Below are 26475 nucleotides of genomic sequence, written 5' to 3' on the forward strand. Positions count from 1 at the left end.
ATATGATATTTAAAATATCATATCCTCAAAGTAGGCATCATCCAACAAAATTATTCTTAAAGACTTGAAACCTAGGATTAGAAAAGCTGTTGCCAACCTTGTTGCCAAGATGTTATCAAAAGGAAACTTAGATTGGGGAGACTTTTTTCCTTATATGCTCTTTCCAGGGATAATTGCACAGATCAATGGAGGACATATTTTCCACAGATTTGTCACAATATGCTCTCAACTGATATTTCTGTTTCTACTCACAAATAGGATAGACTAAGTTTTAAACTGAGTCTTGATTTCTAAGCCTTTTCAGAGTATTAAAAATTGACCCAGCACAGTGGTTGATGCTATGCATTTTAAAATGATTTTAGGGGTGCCTGGGTGGCTCAGTTAGTTGAGTGTCTAACTCTTGACTTGATTTTGGCAGGTCATGATCCCAGGGTTGTGGGATTAAGCCCCACGTCGGGCTCCACGCTGCATATGGAGCCTGCTTAGGATTCTCTCTCCCCTCTGTCCCTCCCCCCTGCTTATGCATGTTCTCTCTAAAATTAAAAAAAAAATCATTTTATATGACATGGCTCTGCAAGCGTGGTCAGACCTAGGACAGTAAGGAATTAGTTACAAGTTATATTTACAATAGGAAGAGAACAGTAGGATTAATGCAAATGGTTGGGGGAAGTTAACCAACTCTTTTTACCACCAATGTTTGGAAAGTAAGATTCAGAAATATGCTACTAATGGATCACAAACACTGTGAAGCAACCCTTAATAGTTCCTATTGAAGTGAACAGTGTTGGCTCTGGCGAAAATATCAAAATTAAAGCAAAAAAATGGCTTATTACTTTTGATCCTCCAAGCTGAGAAGGATGTCAGCCGTGTTCTGGAATCTGCATCCTCTGACAGAATGAAAAGGTATTTAATTCATTTGCTAAACATAGTGGAGGCAGCTGCTTATTCCTAGATCAAAGTTTTCCTATAGCTGCAGAAGTCAACAAACACTCACAGTTCTGCCTCCTATGCCATGGCCAGGAGTCAGCCTGTAGGATCTTTAGCTCTGCAAATGAAAATGGAAATACACACATGGGTAAATGTCAAGGAAGAGTGTACCAACTCTCCTTTCCACCTGTTCCACTTCAGGTTCAGGTGGCCGCAGGGAGTAGGAATTGGGTTATTGCATATATAGTGCCCAAGCATGGAACACAAGAAGCCTGCATGGCACTGGACATGAAATGCAAAACACAAGCACCTTTGGTGATAGGCAGAAGTTCAGGTAGGGTAAAGGACAGAGAAGTATAAGAGTCAATAGAAAGCACTGACATGTCCATTCAATGGGGGAAACAACTGCTTGTATCTGGGACCCCCAATGAGAAAGTTACTTTTCCAACCAAAAGTACCTTAAAATATCCCCTATTTATTCTTTAGTCAGAGCACTGAAACAGGACACAGATTAGAGAACAGACAAAGCCAGAGCAACAAAGGCAACTCTAACCTGGGTTAGAGCAGACAGCTATAATTCTGCAGAACTTGTGGCAGGAAGGAAACTTCCTTACAAATACAGCAATGAAGACCATATTTTAAGAGACCTTCCAGGAGGTGTGAAAGCAGAAACCAAAATGAACTTTAGACAAGAAAGAAAAACCTTACTGGTTTACTATCATGTAATCAAGAATATCATGGAAAAGGATCAGCAGGAAAAAAGTCAATGTTCTACTGAATATCCATGCATAAATTAATGATATACATTCATGGTTTGATTATGAATGTATATAGTGGGCTTTTTCAAAGTTGAACCCACAGAGCATACAACTGGAAAGTGCAGAGGACAATGTAATTACAAAAATCTTTTTAATTAAAGATTTTTTTAATTACAAAAATCTTTTTAATTAACAAAATGTTAAAGTGCTATCCATAACTAATTTGGCCTTCTTTTTGAGCCATCACCTGCTGTTACAGAGAAAATGTTATACTATTCGTACTCTTAACCAATCTCCATTTAAACAACCAGCTGAATTAACCAGCACCCTCCATTCCGTCTCCTCACCATACGGTTTCCTGTGATATGCAGAGTACTCAACAGGTTACAGGTTTCTGTCTGGGATGTCTACACAGTGTCTGTTTTCAAAAGTCAATTGTGTCCCCAAATCTATTTATGACCACCTTATGTATTATTTTAGTTATGTAATATAATTAATCACACTGCAAAATAGGGGAAAAAACGACTGTGAAGATAGAGTTGTCTGTACAAAAACTTTGAACAGACTTAAAGTGAGTTTCCTTTAACAATGATTTCAATTGAGTGTCAAGGCAATTATAAGATTTTTTTTAACTTTAAAAAAAACTAAGATTCTATCTCAAAATTCTTTGCAAGCAGCTTAAGGAGTTATTGACCTAGTAAAAAATACAATTAGAAATTGTAGACAAAGCATGATAGGTTTAATTAATGCTAGAAATAAGAACTCTAATTGGAAGACCAATATATGAAGAAAGGATGTTGGCCCCACATTAAAAGAATGCTGTATGAATATACATTAACAGTAAATTAGAAAATGTTTAAGATATATACAAATATAAATATAATTATTTATCATTCTTTGTTTTAACCATTATTAAAAAAAATGGTTCTGATCACATCTGATATATTGCCTTTCACTGTAACTAAATGTTCAATCTACCTTACACTTTACCTCAGTACTATAATTTAAACAGCTGCTTTAGGAAGTTCGGAGGATCCTGGGAAGATGGCAGCGTAGGAGGACGCTGGGCTCACCGTGCATCCTGCTGATCACTTAGATTCCACTTACACCTGCCTAAATAACCCAGAAAACAGCCAGAAGACTAGCAGAACAGAGTCTCGGGAGCCAAGTGCAGAGGAGAGGCCCACGGAGGAGGGTAGGAAGGGCAGCGAGGTGGTGCGCACTACACGGACTGGCGGGAGGGAGCCAGGGTGGAGGGGCAGCCCGCCAGCCAAGCAGAGCCCCCGAGTCTGGCAAAAGCGGAGGGGCCAGACGGAGTGTGTTCTGACAGCAAGCGGGACTTAACATCTGGAAGGTTGTAAGGTAACAGCTCTGCTCGGAGAGCAGAGCGGGAAGGCTGGAGGACAACGGGAGGGAGAGTTGCTGAGCCCTGGGACAACAGAGCTCAGTTTGGCGGGGAACAAATCCCAGAGGGAACCGGTTCCTGCCAGGGAACTTGCCTGCACCGCAAAAACACCCAACGCTGTACTTCTGCGGATCCATCCCTCCCGCGGCGGGTCTGACTCCCTCCCGGTGCCGCAGGGCCCCTCCTGAAGTGGATCTCCGAAGGAAAAGTGAGCTGAGCCTGCCCCTCCCACCCCTGTGCACCTTGCTGATCCACGCCAGCTAATAGGCCAGATACCCAGCACCACAAGCCTGGCAGTGTGCAAGTAGCCCAGACAGGCCACGCCACCCCACAGTGAATCCTGCCCCTAGGAGAGGGGAAGAGAAGGCACACACCAGTCTGATTGTGGCCCCAGCGGTGGGCTGGGGGCAGACATCAGGTGTGACTGCAGCCCCGCCCACCAACACAAGTTATTCAAGACAGCACACTGGAAGTGCCCCGCAGTTCGGCACCACTCCAGGAACTATCCAAAATGACGAAATGGAAGAATTCCCCTCAAAAAAACGTCCAGGAAATAACAACAGCTAACGAACTGATCAAAAACGATTTAAACAATATAAAAGAAAGTGAATTTAGAATAATAGTCATAAAATTAATCACTGGTCTTGAAAACAGTATAAAGGACAGCAGAGAATCTCTTGCTACAGAGATCAAGGGACTAAGGAACAGCCAGGAGGAGCTAAAAAATGCTATCAATGAGCTGCAAAATAAAATGGAGACAACCACGGCTCAGATTGAAGAGGCAGAGGACAGAATAGGTGAACTAGAAGATAAAATTATGGAAAAAGAGGAAGCTGAGAAAAAGAGAGATAAAAAAATCCAGGAGTATGAGGGGAAAATCAGAGAACTAAGTGATGCACTAAAGACAAATAATCTACACATAATTGGTATTCCAGAGGAGGAAGAGAGAGGGAAAGGTGCTGAAGGTGTACTTGAAGAAATAATAGCTGAGAACTTCCCTGATCTGGGAAAGGAAAAAGACATTGAAATCCAAGAGGCACAGAGAACTCCCTTCAGACATAATTTGAATCGATCTTCTGCACGACATATCATAGTCAAACTAGCAAAATACAAGGATAAAGAGAAAATTCTGAAAGCAGCTAGAGATAAACATGTTCTAACATATAAAGGGAGACCTATAAGACTGGTGACCGATCTCTCTACTGAAACTTGGCAGGCCAGAAAGGAATGGCAGGAGATCTTCAATGTGATGAACAGAAAAAACACACAGCCAAGAATCCTTTAACCAGCAAGTCTGTCATTCAAAATAGAAGGAGAGATCAAGGTCTTTCCAAACAAACAAAAACTGAAGGAATTCGTCACCACTAAACCAGCCCTACAAGAGATTCTAAGAGAGATCCTGTGAGACAAAGTACCAGAGACATCGCTCCAAGCATGAAACCTACGGACATCACAATGACTCTAAACCTGTATTTTTCTATAATAACACTGAACTATAATAACATGGACTAAATGTGCCAACCAAAAGACATAGGGTATCATAATGGGTAAAAAAACAAGACCCATCTATTTGCTGTCTACAAGAGACTCATTTTAGACATGAGGACACCTTCAGATTGAGAGTGAGGGGATGGAGAACTATTTATCATGCTACTGGAAGTCAAAAGAAAGCTAGAGTAGCCATACTTACGTCAGACAAACTAGACTTTAAATTAAAGGCTGTAACAAGAGATGAAGAAGGGCATTATATAATAATCACAGGGTCTATCCATCAGGAAGAGCTAACAATTATAAATGTCTATGTGCCAAATACGGGAGCCCCCAAATATATAAAACAATTACAAACATAAGCAACCTTATTGATAAGAATGTGGTAATTGCAGGGGACTTTAGTACCCCACTTACAACAATGGCTAGGTCATCTGGACACAGTATCCATAAACAAACAAGGGCCCTGAATGATACATTGGATGGGATGGACTTGACACATATATTTAGAACTCTGTATCCCAAAGCAACAGAATATACTTTATTCTCAAGTGCACATGGAACATTCTCCAAGATAGATCACATACTGGGTCACAAAACAGCCCTTCATAAGTATACAAGAATTGAAATGATACCATGCATACTTTTAGACCACAATGCTATGAAGCTTGAAATCAACCACAGGAAAAAGTCTGGAAAACCTCCAAAAGCATGGAGGTTAAAGAACACCCTACTAAAGAATGAATGGGTCAACCAGGCAATTAGAGAAGAAATTAAAAAATATATGGAAACAAACAAAAATGAAAATACAACAATCCAAACGCTTTGGGATGCAGCAAAGGCAGTCCTGAGAGGAAAATACATTGCAATCCAGGCCTATCTCAAGAAACAAGAAAAATCCCAAATACAAAATCTAACAGCATACCTAAAGGAAATAGAAGCAGAACAGCAAAGACACCCCAAACCCGGCAGAAGAAGAGAAATAATAAAGATCACAGCAGAAATAACCAATATAGAATCTAAAAAAACTGTAGAGCAGATCAACGAAACCAAGAGTTGGTTTTTTAAAAAAATAAACAAAACTGACAAACCTCTAGCCAGGCTTCTCAAAAGGAAAGGGGAGATGACCCAAATAGATAAAATCATGAATGAAAATGGAATTATTACAACCAATTCCTCAGAAATACAAGCAATTATCAGGGAATACTATGAAAAATTATATGCCAACAAACTGGAAAACCTGGAAGAAATGGACAAATTCCTAAGCACCCACACACTCCCAAAACTCAATCAGGAAGAAATAGAAAGCTTGAACAGACCCATAACCGCAAAGAAATTGAATCAGTCATCAAAAATCTCCCAACAAATAAGAGTCCAGGACCAGATGGCTTCCCAGGGGAGTTCTACCAGACGTTTAAAGCAGAGATAATACCTATCCTTCTCAAGCTATTCCAAAAAATAGAAAGGGAAGGAAAACTTCCAGACTCATTCTATGAAGCCAGTATTACTTTGATTCCTAAACCAGACAGAGACCCAGTAAAAAAAGAGAACTACAGGCCAATATCCCTGATGAATAGGGATGCAAAAATTCTCAATAAGATACTAGCAAATTGAATTCAACGGCATATAAAAAGAATTATTCCCCATGATCAAGTGGGATTCATTCCTGGGCTGCAGGGCTGGTTCAACATTCGCAAATCAATCAACGTGATACATCACATTAATAAAAGAGAAGATAAGAACCATATGATCCTGTCAATCGATGCAGAAAAGGCCTTTGACAAAATTCAGCAACGTTTCTTAATAAAAACCCTCGAGAAAGTTGGGATAGAAGGAACATACTTAAAGATCATAAAAGCCATTTATGAAAAGCCCACAGCTAACATCATCCTCAATGCGGAAAAACTGAGAGCTTTTTCCCTGAGATCAGGAACACGACAGGAATGTCCACTCTCACCACTATTGTTTAACATAGTGTTGGAAGTTCTAGCATCAGCAATCAGACAACAAAAGGAAATCAAAGGTATCAAAATCGGCAAAGATGAAGTCAAGCTTTCACTTTTTGCAGATGACATGATATTATACATGGAAAACCCGAAAGACTCCACCAAAAGTCTGCTAGAACTGATACATGAATTTAGCAAAGTTGCAGGATACAAAATCAATGTACAGAAATCAGTTGCATTCTTATACACTAATAATGAAGCAACAGAAAGACAAATAAAGAAACTGATCCCATTCACAATTGCACCAAGAAGCATAAAATACCTAGGAATAAATCTAATCAAAGATGTAAAAGATCTGTATGCTGAAAACTATAGAAAGCTTATGAAGGAAATTGAAGAAGATATAAAGAAATGGAGAAACATTACGTGCTCATGGGTTAGAAGAATAAATATTGTTAAATATTGTTAAAATGTCAATACTATCCTTTAGAAAATACTCAGATACCCTGACAGCTTTCCCTCTTCCTCTACTGGCACCCAGCCCTCCCCAGCGTCTGATGGAGTTTGGGGGCAGTCATCTGGCATTGTGTCAGTCCTTTCATATGCATTGCCTGGCACCCACTGGTTTGTAGTAACATTTCTTTTCCCCTGTCACCATGTGTCTTTCTGGCCTCTTGATGCTAAAGTACCATGCTGGCCACTTCTTTTACCTCCAGTAATGCTCCCAGGTAGGTCTTACCAATGTCCTTTTGTTGTTCAGCCCTGGCTGGCTGCATACCCCAGAGTGTGCTCCTTTACCATTCAGCCTCCTGCCCAGTGGTCTGCCCCAACATCTGCTGTAATGATTCTGATTCTCACCTCAGCAAACCTGCTGCATGATAAGTGAGCTGCTGCATATTGGCTTGTAGAGCACAATGCTCCTTCGCAGTCCCCAGTCCCACTAAGAGCACAGGGGCAGAACCCTGAGTCTGCAGGGCTACTCTGAAGTCCTCAGTCTCTCAACACCAAAGTGCAGAACTAACTGTGGAGATGCCTTTCTTACACACATTTCTGTTTCCCTTCCTCTTTTTATTTTCCTTTGCCCATCTTTACCCTAGCCAGGACAGAGGCAGACATTTCTTTTCTCATATCTTCTTTTCCTTCTTCCCAATTCCAGTCTCTCTGCACTATAGAAGAGCCTCATGAGCTGGGCCCTCTAGGTTTGTCATCTCTATACCTACGGGGCAGATACAATAATTTAATGGGCCTTCTCACTCCTCAGTGTCTGCTTTCATACCCATTGTCTCACCAGTCTCCTATGCTGAAGTCATAAACCTACTGTGCCTTAAGAATAACATCCTATAATGAGACAGACTTAGAGGGGAAGAGAAGATGTATTATTATAATATCTGTGAAGACATACATTTATTTGTTTTTATATATTTACTCATTCCAGAGTGAGGAGTCAAGCAGTTCCAACGAATATTTTTGATTTTATAATAAACTCTTCTCTACTTTAGCTAAAGATTAATATCTGCTATTTCTAGAAAGATGTCTGGACTGGACAATACAGTGAGGATGCTAATGCAAGAAACGACAAAACTGAGTCAGGTGCACCTCCCACAGAATCATCTTATCAAGACATATTTGGTTTAGGTCTGTTTCACCAGGAGTATCATATCTGGACTTTAGAAGGCTTTGTTAAAAGAACAGCTGTATTTAGCACATCTCTAGCTGGGCCCTGTGCTCCTGGAATAAGGGAAGAATGGTTTGCTGGCTGAGGCAGACATAAATGCCTAAGACGGTGTTTAAGGGAACAAAAATATTAAAACGTGGGGAGAAAATGTTTTACTGTGAACCTTCAAACCAGCAGACAATAAAAACCGCAATATGACAACGTTTGCCACTACCTAGTATTCCTAGAATTCCCTTCTTATGGTCTGCTAATGCACAAATGTGGCCAGCAACAAACCCACACTGGAATCTCAGGCTATTCTCTCTAAAGAGTGATCCCCAGCAGGTCTTTTTAAAGCTCCCAGTGACATGTAAGCTCAGACAACTCTCTGTGGAGACTCAAACCTATGAATTTTCCTAGAGAAAAGTAAATTTTAATCTTTCATGTTTTCCTTATGACTATCGGTCTTGGAAGGAAAAGTTAATCTTCTCTGCCCTCAATACAATCTGGTTAATTGATCTACAGTGGGAGGGAAGGACTCTGTTTCCATTAAAATTGGAATGAAAAGCTGGCAGTCAAGCGCATGCAGAAACTACTGGACCTTGACACATCTGACAGATAAATGGCAGCCTGGTGGCAGATCAAGCCAGGTGGGAATGCCTAGATAGGGTGGGATCTACTAGGTGGAGTACTAGGCAAAGAAGACTTGGGGTTTAGAGGCAAAGACTATTGCCACAGGTTCATTGTGTCTTAAGATATCTTTGATGAAATTCTCTGGGCAAAAAGACTTCTGAATATTTAGACTGTTTCAATATTAACCACATTCTTATTTTCAGGGCCCAAAGCATAGAAGCTGAAATTTAATTTTGGTCACTGTCAAATTATTTGATATGAGAACTTCCAAAGACTGGACTTAGAACTGCTTTTATGTTAGCTAGCTGGTTAAACCTTTATAACAATTATCAAAATCCAAGATTGATATGATGACAGTGAACAATCTCCCCTCCTCCGTTTAACTGAAATTCATGCTTCTGGATTTGGTTTGCTGAAAGCTTAATTTTCTTGGAGCAAAATCATTCCTGGAAAATCTTTATATATTCCACTTAAATGTGCCTGAAAATTTTTCTCTTTTTGCAGTGGGGTCTTTCATAAGAAGACAATCTCTGAGTCCAGGCTGTGGGAAGGGCAACTTTAGTGATGAAGTGACCCTAAACAGTATTTAGAAAGAATGCAGATTTTGCCCTCAAAAAGCATAGACCTAAGGAAGGAAGCTGTTAACAGGAGTGAAATTAAACACACATGCAGTTTCCAAGTTCAGAGCAATCATAAGGAGCAATGCAGCCCCTGAGTGATTTCCTCACTTGCGATGAAGACAAAGAAATCTGGCATGACAGGACATAGGTAAGGCCACTCAGGCTCTTCTCTTCTGGGACAGTACAACTGGATCACAGATGAAACTCCTCCATACCTTTACTGACACTTGGCACCATCAACTTCCTATGGTTATCTAGTTTCCTGTGTCAATAACTAGACTGAAGTTAACTTTTAAGCATACACTTAATACAGATTTTCTTTATCTGAAAACAATTTGTAAAAAGTCACTAATTCTCTGAATACACACCAAATGGAATGCTTTTTGGAACTGATGTGTTTTTCCTGACAGAACTAATATACCTACCATACAACATCCTTTATTTCATACGGGATGTTCATAGCACAATTATAGTGAAAGTAACTTCATGAATTTGTGTGTCAACCTTGCGCAGGGGCCATGCTAACCTTCTCTGTGTCATTCCAATTTTAGTACATGGGCTGCTGAAACAAGGACCATAATGAAAGTAATTTAAACAAAATCTATTTCAGGGCTTCATTTTATTTCCTTTGTTAGCCAAATGATTCTCTCTGGAAGCATCTACTGTGTCCTGATTGTCTAATTCTACCAGATCTTCATTTGTTAATGCTGTTCATGTGACTCAAAGCAGTTTTCCAACATCACTTCCAACAGCTTCATGAATTCTAGCCTTGTAAGCCCTAAATGTTTAATAATTTTGGTGATGAGAAATAGGAAAGATAATATTTAAGAGCAGGACTCTGGAACCAGATTGCCTGGGGTCTAATCTTGGTTCTAACGTTTCTAGGCAACATACCCTTGGGAAAATTACTCAAGTCTCTGTGTTTCAGTTTCCTCATCTGTAAAATGGAAAAATACGGATAACTCTATCTCATTGGGTTGTTGTGAGGGCTAAATGCAAAGCATTTATAGCAGTGCTTCACATACGATAAACACTATATGGGTGTTGACTATCATCACCATCACCATCATCATCATCAAAGTCTGAGCTGTAGAGAATCTTTAGCAGCAAGACTGCAAGTATGCATAAGTCATGGGAACTTTTGACACCAAAAGGGTAAATGAGACATAAAGTAAATAAGTGAGGAAAGTAATGTTTCTCTATCAGGAAATTGTTATAATCTAGCTATTTCTATTTCTTTAAACGCTTCTCTTAATCTTGAGTCCCCATAAACAGGATAATTAGTGATTTACGCTTGGCTCATTTAAGAGTTAGGCTTTTTCAGAAAAAGTTTAATTCAGTGGAGTCCCATCCTAATTGTAACTAAATGGGCATCTATCGAACTAAATTTTATGCTATTTTTCTTCATGCCCCCTTGCAGTGCTTCTCAATCTTTTCACAAAAGAACACATAACTAGATTGAACTAATATATACCACTTCACCCCCTCCCAATCCCATATTCTGAAGTCTTGGGTATAGTGTAAAGTGGCCTCTCTGATCAGGAAATTTCCTTGAAGTCTCCTGTTTCACCTTTAAAATCACGTACATTTTACTTTATAGTCTGTAATATGTACACATCATTTTAATATAAAAATAATTTTTAAATTATCATCAATACAACTTGTTTATTTTGCCCTCAACATCCTCAAGTAAAACCGTTACTCTCTGAAAGCCTATCACATTCATCTGTTTATTCTATAGCTTTGCTAACTTCTTTCATGTATCTAGTAAGTGTGGACAAATGACAATAGTGGAGACACAGATTAATGAAAAGTCAAGTTACCACCATTACTATTTATCCAGTGGTGAATTACCTAAATGTCAGGAGAAAGTGTGAACCAATGACTTCATGTTAACAAATAAGTAAAATAATGAAAAAGACCAACTCACCTCATAGAGCTGCCTCTTGCTAATAATACCCACTGCTTTTAGTTGCCTAATCTTCAACACTTATCTAAATGTTAGGAACATGGGCTAGGGCGGTATGAGGTTTAACTGTTGTCTACAAGTGGACACATCAGTATGAAGATTAAACAGGCCCATAAAGTATACATAGATAATGCATTTGTCCAAAACCAAAATCACCACAATTATGCACAAATATCTGTATTTTAGAATGTGTCTACTACTAGAAATACATATTAATGAACAGACATGTCAATCATGTTTTGGGGCACAACTCTCTCCACAAAAAATCCAGCAGTATATTTTAACAGACTTTGATCTTTTAAAATCTGATTTTCATATTTTGACCACTTCTTTGTGGAGGAAGTAATATGATATTTAGCTGCATACACACCAACAATACCTATTTATGTTTTTTGATGATGTTTTACAATGTTAATGTATGTCTGAACATTGGATACATTTTGAACTAAATAAGTTTACAATTAAAATTTTGGTACTACATTTTGAGTAGTTTTGGTTTAATTATATTTTAAATTATATGTGATCTTTCCTCTCCCCATTTATACCTTAGTTAATCGAGAGCTTGGAGATCCTGAAGTCTATAGTAGGGTTTTCAACAGGCAGCATCTTAGAAACTTTCAATTTGTTTTTTTAACTAAGCAGAAATGGAACGGCAGTCTTAAGCACTTGGGTAGCTTTGACTATCTTTTATACAACATAGTTCTGTGCATGCATAGGTGGACAGTGTAAATACAGTTTTTCTATTGCAGTCATAAATGGAACTAAAACACTTAGTTTGGAGTTTGTTGTTTTTTGTTTTTCGCTTTTTAGTTTGGAATTGTTTAAAAAAATTTTTTTAATGTTTATTTAGTTTTGAGAAAGACAGAGCAGGGGTCAGGGAGAGGCAAAGAGAGAAGGAGACAGAATCTGAAGCAGGCTCAAGGCTACAAGCTGTTGGCAAACAGCCCAACGTGGGGCTCAAACTCATGAACCAGGAGACCATGACCTGAGCTGAAGTCGGACGCTTAACCAACTGAGCCATCCATGTGCTGTTTGGAATTCTTAAAGAAGAAAATCTCCCAGGAAGTGCACACACTACTATTCTTTACAAGTAGATGGAGAAATAACATTAAGTTTTCTTTTTTCATGAAATTTTTTGTCTTTTTTATTTTTATTGCTTAAATATTAGTTAACATATAGTGCAACACTGGTTTCAGGAATAGAATTCAGTGATTCATCACTTACAAATGCCCTCCTTAATACCCATCACCCATTTGCCCATCCCCCACCTACTTCCCTCCATCTGCCCTCAGTTTGTTCTTTCATAAAACAAAAATTAATGTTTATTTTTGAGAGAGAAACAGAGTGTGAATGGAGGAAGGGAAGAGAAGGAGACACAGAACTCAAAGCAGGCTCCAGGTTCTGAGCTGTCAACACAAAGCCTGACACAGGGCTTGAACTCATGGACTGCAAGATCACAATCGGAGCCAAAGTTAGACACTTAACCAACTGAGCCACCCAGGAGCCCTTGTTCTCTGTCTTTAAGAGTCTCTCATAGTTTGTTTCCCTCTCTCTACCCCACCCCACCGCCCACATATGTTCATCTGTTTAGATTCCACAAATGAATGAAATGATATGGCATTTGTCTCTCTGACTGGCTTATTTTGCTTAGCATAATACACTCTAACTCCATCCACATTGTTGCAAATGGCAAGATTTCATTCTTTTTGATGGTTGAGTAATATTCCATGGGATATATATACCACATCTTCTTTATCCATTCATCAATTAACATTTGGGTCTCTCCATAGTTTGGCTATTATTGATAATTCTGCTATATAAACAATGGGGTGCATGAACCCCTTTGAATCTGTATTTTCATATCCTTTTGATAAATACCTAGTAGTGCAATTGCTGGATCACAGGATAGTTCTATTTTCAGTTTTCTGAGAAACTTCCATAGTGTTCACCAAAGTGGCTGCACCAGTTTGCCTTCCCACCAACACTTCAAAAGGGCTCCCCTTTCTCTACATCCTTGCCAACACCTGTTGTTTCTTATGTTGTTAATTTTAAGCCATTCTGACAGGTGTGAGGTATCTCATTGTGATTTTGATTTGTAGTTCCCTGATGATAATGTGATGCATCATCCATTTCTTAATTAGGTTATTTGCTTTTTAGGTGTGTTTTTGATAAGTTCTTTATAGATTTTACCTATATCTTATAAAGGGTTATATGAACCTTTATAAAAGCTAACCTTTTCATGAAATTTTAAGGAAAATATTTTAATAAAAAATATGAATGCTGTGGTATATAAGTTAGCCCTTTCTCCATGTCTCCGTACTGTTAACATCAGAGTAGTATTGAAATAATGAATACACTGTTAATGAACTCAAGAAAATAGAAGTGTTAGTATCTGACCCTGACCTTGTTTCTAGTACACCTGTGCTGAGATGACCTGTTGTTATTCAACCAGCTAATCATTTCTTTTGTTCAAATCACTGTGTTTTTACTCACTGGGGCTAATCTACACAGCCATCTGGTATTTGATAGATAATTGCCTGTTCCAAATCCCACGAGTCTGAAAGTCATCTTCAGGGGAAACTGAACTAGATACATTCTTCCCAGGTAAAGCAACTACCAAAGTCAAGAGGGAACTCTTGGAGGGAAACTAAATTATAACTTTCAATTGGAATGCAGATTTTGCCCCATGTTACAGTGAACCTAGAGTTTATATAGGAAACGATGGTTCTGATACTCTGTAGTGTGACTTAGTCTAGAATCTGCTTCCACTTCCCTGGGCAACCTTGTCTCCTGCCAGTCCAACTGACACAGCATCTCCAGGGATGAGGCTCACAAAACTGTAGTTCTACAAGCTCTCAGGTGATTCTAATGTATATTCTAGACCCTGTGGATAAACTAGTCAACAGCACACAGTCCCTTTCCTGCATAGATAATATTTAAGGATTATGTTTATATTATAATCACTATTTTTCTGAGGATAAAAGAAGTACATGCTTACTGCAGAAAACTTGAAAAATACAGAGAAGTCTAAAGATAAGCCCAGAACTATACCATCCAATAATAACCACAGTTAATGTCCTATATAAACCTGCAAACACTTCTTTTTCCAAAAAGTAAGATTATACAATACAAGGAAGTCAGTGGTCTTTTTCTCACTTACCAATACATCATGAAGAGCTTTCAATGGGACAGTGTCTTTTTATTGATTTGTAAACTCTTTACAATTAATGATTTAATTTTAATGTTTATTTATTTTGAGAGAAGGCAGTGGGGTGGGTGGTGTGTGTGTGAGAGAAAATCCCAAGCAGGGTCCACACTGTCAACACACAGCTCAATGTGGGGCTCGATCTCACAAATTGTGATCAAGACCTGAGCTGAAATCAAGAGTCAGACACTTAACTGAGCCACCTAGGCGCCCTGTAGTTAATGATTTTAAAATGCTCTTCTCAGTTACTTTGAGTCATTCAATGTCTACTGCATCCAAGTCTGCCCAAGCCTAATCTACCTTTGGTATTTACTCTCTCAGGAGGATCCCAAGGACTGTCTCTTGGGCTCCAAATGAGCAAAGAAGCTCTCACAAAGCCCTGATTCTCCATGAAAGCGTGATCTAAAGATTGTCCTCAATCCATCCCTTCAAGGCACTCTGCTGCACAGGCTTTTTTTTTTTTTTTTTTTTAAGAGAGAGAGTGTGTGAAAGTGGGGGGAGGGGAGGGAGGGAGAGGCAGAGAGAGAGAGAAAGAGAATGAATGAATGAATGAATGAATGAATGAATGAATCTTAAGCAGGCTCCATGCTCAGTGCAGAGCCCAATGCAGGGTTCAATCCCACAATTCTGGGATCATGACCTGAGTTGAAATCAAGAGTTGGACGCTCAACCAACTGAATCAGCCAGGCACCCCATGCTCTGCTTTTGACCCTTTTAGGAGTGATATGAAAATATGCTATATAAACAGATGTTCTTTATAATAAGCCTGCAGTCTTCTCAGGTATTCAGTAAAAATACAGAAAAGTGACTTTTAAAAGAAACAAGTAGAGTTTCATGAAATTTAATTTTAATAAGCACCTTATATCCCTCATATCAATGGCTGTAATGTTAATTTTTGCCATTATATGAATATAAAAGCACAAAAAATCTTTTCCCAGAAGATACTGTGCATTCCCCATCTACATTGCTTTGTACTTTTTTTCAATATGGTACCCTGGTTGGATACATTAACTGTCTCCCATATAGACTTTAAAATACAGATAGTCCCTGACTTAGGATCATTCAACTTAAGAGTTTTCTATTTTATAATGGTATGAAAGTGATAAGCATTATAGTAGAAATCACACTTTGAATTTTGATCTTTTCCCATGCTAACAGTATGAGGTACTGTACTCTTGTGATGCTGGACAGAGACCTGCAGATTCCAGGCAGCCAGGCAATCACTAAGGAAAACAATCAATACACTTATAAACACTTTTCACTTTCAGTAAAGTATTTAATAAATTACATGAGATAGTCAACACTTTAATTTGAAATAGGCTTTATGCTAGATGATTTTGCCCAACCATAGGCTATGTAAGTGTTCTGACCACGTTTAAGGTAGGCTGGGATAAGCTATGATTGTTGGCAGGTTAGGTGTATTAAATGCATTTTCAACTTATGGTATTTTCAACTTATGATGGGCTTAACAAGACCTAAACCCACTGTGGAGATCGGTATATTCGTTATTAACGGTATTTTCCATAGAAATAATACTTGTATTGTGAACACTTAAGGTTAGCAAAAGAAATGGCTCTCACAAGAACCCTGTAATATATCCAGGGTTGTCACACTTAGCCGCAAAACCTTGTCATATTCACAAGTTTATCAGCAATGCCAACACGGTGCCTGATGCACAGGAGTCATTAACACCTGAACTATGAGGTTAAAGGTCTTGACCACAAACATGGCCAGTAAGTTGACAGAGTAAGGATGCTCCCAAACCCAGGACTCTCACTAGAAATTTGGTGTTCCTTATATTATATCACACTGCCTCTTGCTGGCCTCTTAAGTTCCAACACAAAGCTCTTTCATTCTCACAGGCTACTGGGTCTTCACTGTTCAGCTCAGGGACTTGCCAGTTGTTCATGGTATCAGGATTTCCACACATGGCTCATAAACTGGCTGGGTTAAGGATTGTGTTAAATCACTGGTGTATTCCATTACCTGAACTAGCCTTTAAAGGAGCCAAGAAACTCTTCATGGTGTTACATCAAGTCAGGGAGAAATCCTTGCCCCTGCCACCCATGCTGTGACTTGACACTTGGCCTTGTCTGCTGAGATGATTAAAATTATTCTTGCCACATATAAAAAGGCACTAAATATAGTTCATGCAGAGGTAGGCACATAAAGATGGTTTTGCTGGCCGTTCTATAAACTAATGTGATTTGAGAGATCAATTCTAGCACAGAAAAAGGGAAAGGAGAATTATAAAGAGATAAATTAAGCATCTCTGATTGGAAGTCACAAGATGAAACCCAGGGAAGGATAACTAGTAACAGGCAAAATCCTTGCTTAGAATAGTGACAAAACTGAAAATCAGGAACTTGAGGCTGAAACACATAGCTGTCAAAGAACAAGTCTCTGGTGTGGGACAGACTGGGACCTTTGCCAGCAGCCTGAGCTTTAGAAACCTGGCAGCCAGTGTTAATGGGACTCAGAGGGAAGCAAAGGTGAGAGTTGAGGAAGGTCTACCTGGTGTCAAAATTCTCCAGATTTCTTAGATCCAGGCCACTTAACCTTACCCTTCCACACTTCAGGGAGGCAAAGGGCTGAAATATGCTTCCTCTCTCACAGTCTACTAGGCTGCAGTTGTTATTCCTTTTAATTTGGTTTCTGGTGCAGAAAGGTTTGGGGGATCAGAGCAAGCAGCACTGTGAGCTCCTGTATGACGGTCCCCAGGGCAGAGTTGCGGGTGGCCTGACTAGGGCAAACAGCATCTCCTTCCCCCATCCCTCCAATGTCAACCATGACAGATGTTACTACGTATAATTTTCTGCTCTCCTTAACCTCTTTGTTTCCTGGAATATGTAATGAATTTAGGAGCAATTTAGCCATTGGTGTAAGCCATCATTGGTGTAAGCCATCACTGGTGTAAGTGGTGTAAACACTGTGCCATCCCAGGGACTCATATGTGGTTCCCACACCTCTCCTGGCTGTTACCTACCACATTGCCTCTTCCCTACTGGATGAAGATAGATAATCACCACTTTACATAACAATTTACTCTAAGAGGAGGGGAGGGAGGAAAAGGAAAGCAAGGCAATAAGCTAGTAGCCCATCTCAGAAATAGGGTTCCCCTGACCTCAGCCTTCTGAATCTCTTTCCCTCATGAATATTTATGTGCCTTGGCCCTCTCTGGGGGATGGCAGCTGAGAGGCTCAAGACTGTGGCAGGTAGAAACAGAACTAACAGGCAAGCATTAGAAAGCAGGCAATAACCATTAAATCCAAGTTTCTTGGATGCAGGATGGACTTCTGACCAAAATCTAGGTGAGGTGGGGGAAACACTCAGCCCCAGATGTTACTATAATGCCTACAATACCTTTTGGAAACCACATTCCCAGCCAACTGTTTCATATGCTTCCAGAAATAAACAGAATGCAGCTGGGAGCTCTGAGCTGTGCTACTCTGCAAATCATTTAACTGCATACAAATGATAGCTATTATACAGCCAGGATCCCCCAGGGAAATAATTTCTATTCCCAACTTCTCTTATAACCTGATGAGTCAGTTGAGGTCAGCTGGTTGGAGCACAGTGCTAAAGAAGCCAAGGGCTCAGAAAAGCTTCTTCGGCAGACCTGCTTCCTTCAGACTACATCCAGTGATACTAAGGTCTGTCTTACAAATATGCGTTGGACCTAAAGGAGCCTAACAGAAAGCACTAATGGTTCTAGAAGCCAGGACCCACTACCAGAGAAAAAAGTTAGGAACAAAGTATGACCTGAAACCAACTTTAGGAATCAGGGTCATTGTCATGACTGTATAGTAAGATCATTCTTCATCTTGGTCTGCTTATCAAGCTGTCTGGTATCAAGTTCCTTTCTCTGCCTGTAACAGTTCCCCTTCTCTTGTAGGTTCAGTTTCTAATCCACAATAGTTAAAAACAAAATAATAAAGTTAACAACATCATCTAATCAGAGTCCATAAGGATCTAAGTGAGGAAGAACTTTTTGATAATAGACATCTCCTCGATCCTTGGTCCAAAGCTTTGTAGTAGGATACTAAAAATGAAGAGACTTACCTTTTTATTTAGTTTTTCAAATTTTTATTTAAATTTTAGTTAGTTAATATACAGTGCAATATTGGTTTCAGGAGAATTCAGTGATTCATCACTTACAACACCCAGTGCTCATCTTAACAAGTGTCCTCCTTAGTATCCATCATCCATCTAGCCTGTCCCCCACCTATGTCTCTCCATCTACCCTCAGTTTGTTCTCTAAGAGTCTCTCATGGTTTATTTCCCTCTCTCTTCTCTCCCCTCCGTATGTTCACCTGTTTTTTTCTTAAATTCCACATATGAGTGAAATGATATGGCATTTGTCTTTCTCTGACAGGCTTATTTTGCTTAGCATAATACATTCTAGTTCCAACCACATTGTTGCAAATGTTAAGATTTCATTCTTTTTGATGGTTGAGTAATATTCCATGGGATAGATATACCACATCTTTATCCATTCATCAGTCACTGGACATCTGCGTTCTCTCCATAGCTTGGCTACTGTTGATAATGCTGCTATAAACATTGGGGTGCATGAACCCCTGTGAATCTGTATTTTTGTATCCTTTTGGTAAATGCCTTGTGGTGCAATTGCTGGATTGCAGGGTAGTTCTATTTTTAACTCAATACTGCTGTCCAGAGTGGCTGCTCCAGTTTGCATTCCCACCAGCAGTGCAAGAGTGTTCCCCTTTCTCCACATCCTCACCAACACCTGTTGTTTCTTGTGTTGTTAATTTTAACCATTCAGACTGACAGATGTGAAGTGGTATCTCATTGTGATTTTGATTTCTATTTCCCTGATGATGAGTAATGTTGAGCATCTTTTCATGTGTCTGTTAGCCATCTGGATGTCTTCTGTGGAAAAGTATCTACTCATAAGACTTACCTTTTGTGTATTTAGTTCCTAATAGAAAGTTTGTGGGATTCAATGCTCCCCAAGTAGAGCTATTTCATAGTCTTTCTTAAGTACCATTCAGTATAGATTTAGAATTCATTAAAATCTTCCAGTTTACTCTTTTTTGTTGTATGTGTAACAGTTACATAATTGTTAATGTATGAATATGCCCAGTCTCACCTCCACCACCTACACCCCAGGGTTCCAAGCCTGCCTTTTTGACTCCTGGCTTTTTGTTATGCTGATTCAGAAAATGGGTCCAGCACCTGGAGGCTCTCAGCAAGGTTACACATGTTTGAGAATAGTTCTTTTGTTGGAAGTTAGCAGGGAGATAGGAAGATAGCATTAGTGGAGTGGATGCCATGAGTGTTGGGTATTGTGAGGGATTATAGATGGCAAGACAGGATTTTGTCAAGTCTTGTAAAAGGTGAAAAGTACACTCTCTCACCTTTAACATTTGCTTGAGGAAATAAAGATTTTAGTTGCTTTCAGTCCTATTTTTCTGAACAGCTATTTCTCTGAACATGTCAGTGCATAAAATCAGGACCAAATGGGCCCCAGTTATATTAAGGTTTCATCTTTTTGTTTTTCTCTAATACAATTAATAATAGTTAACATTTACTTAGCACTTACCAAGTGTCATTCATTTATTCAATACATATTAGCTGAACACCTACTATGTTCTAGGTACGACTGTATGCACTGAGGAAACAATAAAAAAAATAGGACATAAAAGATCTTGGACTTCATGAAGTTTATTTTCTAATGGAAGTAAACAGATAATGAATAAACAAGACCTGAAGAGTGATAGGTAGCTACATGAGAGCAATTAAAGAATGTTTCTTCGAGGATCTTCAGCTGGAATCTGAAAGTGTGAAGAAGCTATCATGTGAGGATCAGTGGACAAGTATTCTAGGAAGCAGAAATAGCTTGTATACAAGTGCCAATGTCAGCAGGTACTGGGGAGTGTGTAAAAAAAATCCATGCAGTTTGAATGGAAAGGGCAAGACTGTATAATATGACATTCAAGGTGGAGGCACAGGCCAGATTATGCAGGGCTATGCAGGCTTGGGTGAGGAGCTTGGGTTTTATGGAGTGTGCCAAAATTCAGAAGTCACTGGAGGATTTTAAGCAAGGAAGTGGTAAGATTGTGGTAAGAATTTTAAAAGATCATATTGGCTTTTATATAGAAAATAGCTTTCAGGGGGGCAGGTTGAAAGCAGCAAGGTCAGGTAGGAGGCCATTCATTACAAGGGCTCAAGTGATAGCATGTAGCCTTAATGTCAGATACCAATCCTTTGCATGCACATAGTTCATTAAATCCTCAAGCAGACCTCCACAGAGTAGAACTTGGCATGACTGACCCAGATACTTAAGAAGTGGCCAAGATGGCTGGGCCAAATGACTTGCAAACAGCAGGCCAACAAGTCCTCAAAGTCAATGGAGGTTTGAAGGCACAGCCAGGTTACCAGTGACAGCAAGGCATCATCAACTGAGTAGATCCACCCTGGGAGAAGCCCCATCAGTTTTTCTATAATGGAAAGCATTCAAAGGTGACAGCCCAAAGCTACCAGCCCAGCCATACTCTAATTAAAGGGACTTGGCTCCAGGGTCAAAGGCTAAAATATTTTTAACCTGTGCCTGGAACAACAATGTTCAAACACTCTGGAATGTAGTCCTAAGGCTCAGGGACTTGAAGGAACTCAGAATGGAAACTAGGTCTTGTTTGGTCTTGATGGCAGAATGAAGCATCCAGGGGAAGCCCTTTTCCCAATTACCTTCCTGAAACTTCTCTTCTACAGTTAAAGCCACGGTACACCTTTTAGATACCTTCACCCTTTCACTGCTTTAGTTTTCACAAAAACCTCAGCTTCCTGCTGACGCTGCTGTTTAAATGTTAAATGAGTGACACCAACTAAAAGTGAACAGAAGTTAGTATGTTAATTGGTGTTAAGGAAAGTTACCAAGTTCTCCAAGTCATAAAGTTGGGAGTAACTATTAGTTTGTGTCTTTTCTTTCTCTTCATTCCTCCTTTTCTGTACCATCCTCCCATCCCTTTATCTCTCTCCCACCCTCTCCCTTACTCTCTTTCCTTTCATCCCCTGTCCCCTTTCCTTAAGTCAACAGTAAGTCAATCACGCTAGAAAAAGCTTTCCTTCAATCTAGGATTCCAGATATTATACCTGTTTAAATGGATGTGGAGAAATGAAGGTATTAAGTTGGGTAAATTCTGAGGCCTACCCTGAAATCTGCTTCTGCTCACAGTTATAGTTCATGTAAACTCTAAATTTAAAAAATTCTCACAAATGATATCTGTCAACCTTCAAATACTCCAACTAATATTTATTCCTTTCTTCAATAAACAGAAGATAGAAATAAAGTGGAAAAGAACATGGCTGGCAAGCCAAAGATCAGAGTTGTATTCTTACAATGAGAACTTGAGTAAAGCTCTGGAGTCCTTTAGACCTTTGTGTCTTGGTTTATGTAACCAGTGTGAGGAATTTAGATAATGCATGAAAAGACACTAGGGTAAACCACTAAGGAAAATGCTTTCTTGTTTGCTAAAATTGCATAAACAACCTAGAATAAAAATGGAGTATTGTTTTAGATCCAAATCCAACTCTTGGTGTGAGATGGTTTATGAATTGGAATCACACACGTTCCTACAATCTCACGTCCAAATCTACTAACAAAGCAAAACAAAACAGTTGTTGTTTCCTCATATGATTCCACTGAATGGTGTCAGCTCTTCTCCCACCAGATCTACTTTCCAGGACCCTTTCCTCCTGCATCATGGAGTTCTGGGAACTCCTAGCTCCACTAGCAAACACTATGATTTCCCTGCATGTTAGACCCTCATTATGTTGAAGACTTTAACCTGAAGCTGTGACCCACCTAAGGTGAAGTGGGCCCTAAAGTAAGCCCATTAGCCCCAGATGCCTTCTGCTTCAGGCTGGCCATAAAGCAGCCAGCTGTCCTTATAAGCATATACTATAGTAGGAGAACAGTGCAAAGCCTACCACAGATCACTATAGTTCTTGAAAGCTATTAACAGAGAAGGTGATTGTGAATCAGGAATTTTCTGTTTGATATCCTGGCTCTCCCATTTTTCTCAACATGCATTCACACTTGTAGTGATATCAGAAACAAAACTACGATTTCTGTGTCTTTGTTGATCTTCCCAAATAAAATAGAACAAAACAAATACACATATTGAAGAGTGAGTCAGAAAAAAGTGGAAAGTGGAAGCAGAATGAAAACATTCAGAGTATCAATTAAAAGAAAGAGGCCCTAGAGCCACAATGCTTGAGTCTGAATACCAGCTCTGCCTCTGTTTGGGTAAGTCATTTAACTTCTCTGTGACTGGGCTTCCTCCTGGAGATAACAACAGTACCCATTCATAGGGCTGTTGTGAAATTAAGTTAACAAGAACATGTGGAACAGTGCCTGGCCCCAAGTTAGAGCCATGTGAGTGTTAATGATCACTATCACTATTATCATCATCATGGGTTTTTCAAAATTGAATGCAAACTTTTGGTTCTACTCTTGGAAAGAATTGCACCAGAAATATGTCAAGTAAGGTACAAGAACATTCAATGATTAGGTAGTTGAAGGGGTGGATCCCCTTGAACAGATGGAGGAAAATAGAGCATGGATAAATGCAGCCAAGGAGAACTGAGAGAATTGCACAGGTGTACAAACGCTTTTAAATATCTAAATCCCAGGAAAATGAGCTGTGGGAATTTACCTAACTTAATTAAGAAAACTAGAATAAAAACGAATGTACAGGTGGAAAATCACAAAGTATGTCATAGTGATGAGTTCCTACTCATCACTGTCAACTGGTAAGATAAGTGACATATGGAACACCTTACTACTGGATTAAATAGAAAATCACAGAAGACAATCTATCAGAAATAGGATGTCACAAGTGAGTATCTGGGGAGAAAATAAATGCGATCTAGGTAGAATGTAAATGGTATGTCTGCATTTTTGCCATCCTTTTCCAGGTGATTCCTCATAAGCTCTAACAGATACAGCACAACCGTTAACTCTCTATATATGGGAAAGGCTGATGGTATTTATGGTATTTACAGTCTGGTAAACATATTCACAGGCTGAGCTCTATTCTCCTGTGTTAGCCAACTATTCACAAGCTCTGATTAGTAGCTGGTTGACATCAGCCAGCTGTGGAAAAGGTCAACAGGAAATAGTAACCACAGACATTAGCCCTGTGACATCATCTCGCAAAGCTGCCTATTTACTGAATTAATTCTCCTGCCCCTTATTCTTGAGATACTCAGTTTTTCAAGTACTACAGGAAGAGAGATAGTGCTCTCTCATTTCCTTCCATACACACTGCACACACTTGGATTTAGGAAAGGGTGACATGCCAAAGTATCCACAATTTGCTTTGCATGGTTGAATTATGGACAATTATGGACCTACTGGCTTTATAGCATTTTTCAATTACCTATGAAAATAGGTCACTTTTGCGATGTTAAAAAAAAAAAAAAGAACTAAAAGTTTGTTTCCTTAGGCCAACCTACTTCACGTCTAAACAATCTCTAAGATATATGAGGTACAACAGAGAGAAATGTAGAGGGAAGAACTGACTGTGTGTGTGTGTGTTCGTTTTAATCTTTACAGGGAGTTGACAAGACTCACAGGATTAAGAGGATTAAAGGACAAAACCTATTTGCAAATGCCTAGTCCAGTACCTGGCATATGGTACATAGGATTTGCTCCCAAAAGATGAGTTTAGGGGCACCTGGGTGGCTCAGTCGATTGAGCGTCCAAGTTCAGCTCAGGTCATGATATCACGGCTCATGAGTTCGAGCCCTGTGTCAGGCTCTGTGCTGAGAGCTAGGACCCTGAAGCCTGCTTAGGATTCTGTGTCTCTGTCTCTCTCCATGCCTCCCCTGCTCATGCTCTGTCTTTCTCTCTCTCAAAAGTAAATAAACATTTTTTTTAAAAAAAGGATGGGTTTAGTTCTTCAATCTAAAGAGACTACATGCTCAAAAGGTCCATGTTACTGCCTCCAGTGCTGGCAGCAACCAGCCTTCTGACAGACTCACAGTGCCCAGGGATAGGCTAATTGTTCATCCAAGAACAAAGAAAGGACCTCATTCACCTGGCTTACACACACTCAGAGAAAGGTATATTCAATGGGGGTACACTGGCATCATTCTAATTGAATGGCTCAAATCCTCAAAGTTAGTGACTACAATAATGGACACTTACTATATTCTTTAATGCAGAAAAAAAGTACAATCTAAAATAGTTCTGTCTGAGGCATCATCCAGAAGGTTTTGTTGTTCTCGTTTTGAAGAGTATTCTTATTCAAAATGCCACTCCTTGCATGGCTCTTAAGCCCAGGCTCATGATCACATGGTCTAAAATGGGTTTAATCTTCTCTAAGTGAGTAAAGTATGTCCAGTAAGAACTTGAAACTGAGTATGAGTTTACTTTGCCTAAAATAAGACCTTTGTTGAAAGGTCTTTATTTTTAAAGAAATAAATATATACAAAAAAGGTAATTCATCTTCTATAATTTTTCAACCACTCTTCCAAATACTGTTATAGTCAAATAGAAATTTTGGGTGGATACTGGAGAAGATGGTGGCATAGGAGGATGCTGGGCTCACCTCATCCTACTGATCACTTAGATTCCACTCACATCTGCCTAAATAACCCAGAAAACCACCAGAAGACTAGCAGAACGGACTCTCCAGAGCCAAGTGTAGACAGGCCCAAAGAAGAGGGTAGGAAGGGCAGTGAGGCAGTGTGTGCTACACAGACTGGTGGGAGGGGCCTGGGAGGTGGAGGGGCAGCCCGCCCAGGAACGCGGGATCCCCGAGTCTGGTTTGCAAAAGTGGAGGGGCTGGACTGCATGAGTTCTGAAAGCCAGAGGGACTTAACATCTGGAATGTTTTAAGTCAACAGCTCTGCTCGGAGAGCGGGAGGGCAAGAGGACACTGGGAGGGAGAGGTGTTGAGCCCTGGAAGACAGAGCTCAGCTCGGTGGGGAACAAAGGCCCTGGCCAGTGCCATCTCCCTCTCCCATGCCCCAGCCAAAACCCTAAAGGGAACCAGTTCACCAAACTTGCTTGCACCGCACAAACACCCAACGCTGTGCTTCTGTGGATCCATCCCTCCGACAGGTCAGCCTTCCTCGTGGTGCTGCAGGGGCCCTCCTGCAGGGGACTACTGATGCAAAGTGAGCTGAGCCTGCCCCTTCCACCCCTGTGCGCCTTGCGGATCCACCCCAGCTAATACGCCAGATCCCATCAAAGCAGTACCACAAGCCCGGCAGTATGCAAGTAGCCCAGACAGGGGCCACACCACTCCACAGTGAGTCCTGCCCCTGGGAGGGGGGTAGATAAGGTACACACCAGTCTGACTGTGGCCCCAGTGGTGGGCTGGGGACAGACATCAGGTCTGAATGTGGCCCTGCTCACCAATGCAAATTACACCAGACAGCACAGGGGAAGTGCCCAGAAGTTCCATGCCACCCCAGGGACTATCCAAAAGGATGAAACGGAAGAATTCTCCTCAAAAGAAACTCCAGGCAGTAGCGACAGCTAACGAATTGATCAAAAATGATTTAAGAAATATAACAGAAGAAGAATTTAGAATAAGAGTTGTAAAATTAATTGCTGGGCTTGAAAAAAGTATAGAGGACAGCAGAGAATCTATTGCTACAGAGATCAAGGGACTAAGAAATAGTTATGAGGAGGTAAAAAATGCTATAAATGAGGTGCAAAATAAAATGGAGGTGACCACAGCTCGGACTGAAGAGGCAGAGGAGAGAATAGTGAATTAGAAGATAAAATTATGGAGGCGCCTGGGTGGCGCAGTCGGTTAAGCGTCCGACTTCAGCCAGGTCATGATCTCGCGGTCCATGAGTTCGAGCCCCACGTCAGGCTCTGGGCTGAT

The 26475-nt window shown here is 40.0% G+C and overlaps 1 protein-coding gene and 1 non-coding gene across 5 annotated transcripts in view; both read right to left on the minus strand.

Annotated features, from left to right (window-relative positions):
- TMEM108 (transmembrane protein 108) overlaps positions 1–26475 on the minus strand; it is a 366501-nt gene that overhangs the window by 204308 nt on the left and 135718 nt on the right. The window lies entirely within an intron of this gene.
- Positions 9900–10007, minus strand: LOC111556388. The gene has a single exon (XR_002735873.2). It is a non-coding gene; the product is annotated as a U6 spliceosomal RNA (small nuclear RNA).

This window comes from Felis catus, chromosome C2, assembly GCF_018350175.1.
Source record: "Felis catus isolate Fca126 chromosome C2, F.catus_Fca126_mat1.0, whole genome shotgun sequence".
Lineage (NCBI taxonomy): Eukaryota > Metazoa > Chordata > Mammalia > Carnivora > Felidae > Felis > Felis catus.